At 49.1% G+C, this 2,132-nt stretch overlaps 2 non-coding genes and 1 pseudogene across 2 annotated transcripts; 1 reads left to right on the top strand and 2 right to left on the bottom strand.

Moving 5' to 3' along the window:
- Positions 1-509: 509 nt before the first annotated feature.
- Positions 510-628, top strand: LOC136278573 (5S ribosomal RNA). Its single transcript, XR_010716410.1, has one exon. It is a non-coding gene; the product is annotated as a 5S ribosomal RNA (ribosomal RNA).
- A 982-nt stretch (positions 629-1,610) lies between these two features.
- On the bottom strand, positions 1,611-1,774 carry LOC136278553 (U1 spliceosomal RNA). The gene has a single exon (XR_010716400.1). It is a non-coding gene; the product is annotated as a U1 spliceosomal RNA (small nuclear RNA).
- Positions 1,775-2,006: 232 nt separating this feature from the next.
- LOC136278566 (U2 spliceosomal RNA) lies at positions 2,007-2,132 on the bottom strand (annotated as a pseudogene).

Below are 2,132 nucleotides of genomic sequence, written 5' to 3'. Positions count from 1 at the left end.
GATGCCGAAGCATGCCCTGGGTGAGGGGGGTGGTCGAGGGATCCTTCCCACGGTTTATGGTGGATAGTAGCAGGTCGCCCCCACAAGCCCTTGCGAGTCCCGCAGACGGTCCCAGAGGCTGACCCGTTTGGTATCTCCTCACTGTAAGATTTTAAAGCCAGATACACGCACCTACGGAGCTAAAACATTGTATAATAGGTTTTTAGGACACGTTATGTCTCTTGGGACCCCTCCCTCCCCTCCCTAGGGAATAGTGCTTCAAATCGATGCTCCTCAATGTGTTAACTGGGTTGAGGAAAATACATTAGGGTTAGGTAACGACTTCGGGGTTAGGGTAACCATTTCTTAGGGTTAGGGTAACAATTTCTTAGGGTTAGAGTATCGATTTCTTAGGGTTAGAGTAACGAAACTAGGGCTTTAGAATTTCAAATTCGCCTACACTCAGGGATGTGGCCGCTTTACAGCCTGAACCTGGCCGATAACAAGCAGAATTTCGACCCCATTTCCTCGTCTACGACCATACCACAGGGAAAGCACCGGTTCTCGTCCGATCACCGAAGTTAAGCCCTGTCGGGCGGGGTTAGTACTTGGATGGGTGACCGCCTGGGAATACCCCGTGTTGTAGGCTTCAATTTTTTGTCTTGCGAACATCTCTAAACGTTTTATCCCAATAAATAGCTCTCCATACACCACAATTTCACATAGAGAGCCGTAGGTGAGTGAGGAACAAAATCAAAGCAAAAAACGGGGGGGGAAAACACCTTTTTGTCAAAAATCGGCCAGCTAATGGCGAAAACTCTAGTGCGATCGACTTTTCTTACAGAGCGCGCGCGAGCGAGTGAGCACGCGCGAGATGAACAGTTTATGATGTCAAATTCTACTTCTGTGATATCAAATCATTCCAAATAACGAACGAAAAAATGAATAGGAAAAAAACGCACACTTCTGAGACGCAGTTTTAAGCCATCGTGACGTGGCAAAACACTCGCACACTTCCAAGAGGAGGCGCGCGAAAAACGGCACTGAAAGTCGACAATGGTTGGATTCAGACTGCAAACGAATCGGGAAAAAGGTTCGATACTTTTACTACTCTGCTAGTTTGTTTCCTTCCCTCGTTCATTCGTTCACTCGCTTGCTCGCACAAAGGATACACTAACGATAGCAATAGCATTTCTAAAAGCGGCTCCAGTGACAATAAAACCGCTCAAAAGGTTCAAAGTGTACTCACGGTCCAAGTCGAATGCCCTTCTATGCTCGCTCGCTCGGTCGATCGGCCGTTTGGTTTCCTTTCATTTCCTTTCCCTTCGCGCGCATAGCACAGCACGGCACGGCACGCACAACCTGCAAATACAAACGAACAGGACTTTACACACAATAGAGCAGACAGGCCTTGAACAAAAACAGCCAGCAAAGTTACGCACCGCCCCGAAACTCACCTTGTTTCCTTCCTCCAGTCTCTCCAATGCACTTCTACCCCTCCAAACGTGCCAACACCTTGGCCAGTTGTGCGTCCTTTGCTTTCTTTGCAAGTCTACCGGTCCACTGCAAAAGCAAAAATACCCTCGATAGTCAGTAAGAGGGCCATATAGACATAGTTTGGATGACTTTTGCGGGGACGAGCGCGAACGCAGGTCCCCACTACCAGAAATTATACGCTCGAGTTACCCACATTTGGGGTAATCGCAAGGGTCAACCCAGTCGAAGTGCAATGAAAGGGCCTCGCCTTGAGAGGACTGCCTCCTTGATCACAGTACCTCCCGCGTCAGGTAAGTATGCTTTTTCAGCGTCTGCCCTCGGTGAAAAAATCCACTTACCCCTAGGTCCTTGTGGTAGTGCTTTGCGCACTTCAGAAAACGTAGGCCAGCGGCCGTTCCTGCCATTGTCTGTTGTCTGAATTATCATCCCTCTTTCACCTCTTCCCCCTCTAAGGGCGGGCGGGGCTCCTGTAAACATAAAAGAATGCTATACCGTTGACTTTGTTTTGGATTGAATGTGTCTTCCCCAGAGGGAAGTGGGCCGCACTCGGAGGTAGTGCTATACCGAGGCAACCCGTGGCTGGGACGAGGCAAGCCTCTTTTCCACAGCCCAGTTCCAAAAATCAGTTTAATATATGAGCTGCTCAATGAGCAGCG

This window comes from Pocillopora verrucosa, unplaced genomic scaffold, assembly GCF_036669915.1.
Source record: "Pocillopora verrucosa isolate sample1 unplaced genomic scaffold, ASM3666991v2 scaffold_26, whole genome shotgun sequence".
NCBI classification, from domain to species: Eukaryota; Metazoa; Cnidaria; class Anthozoa; order Scleractinia; family Pocilloporidae; genus Pocillopora; species Pocillopora verrucosa.
Note: the sequence above shows the minus strand (reverse complement) of the source record. Positions and strands in the feature narration are given on the sequence as shown.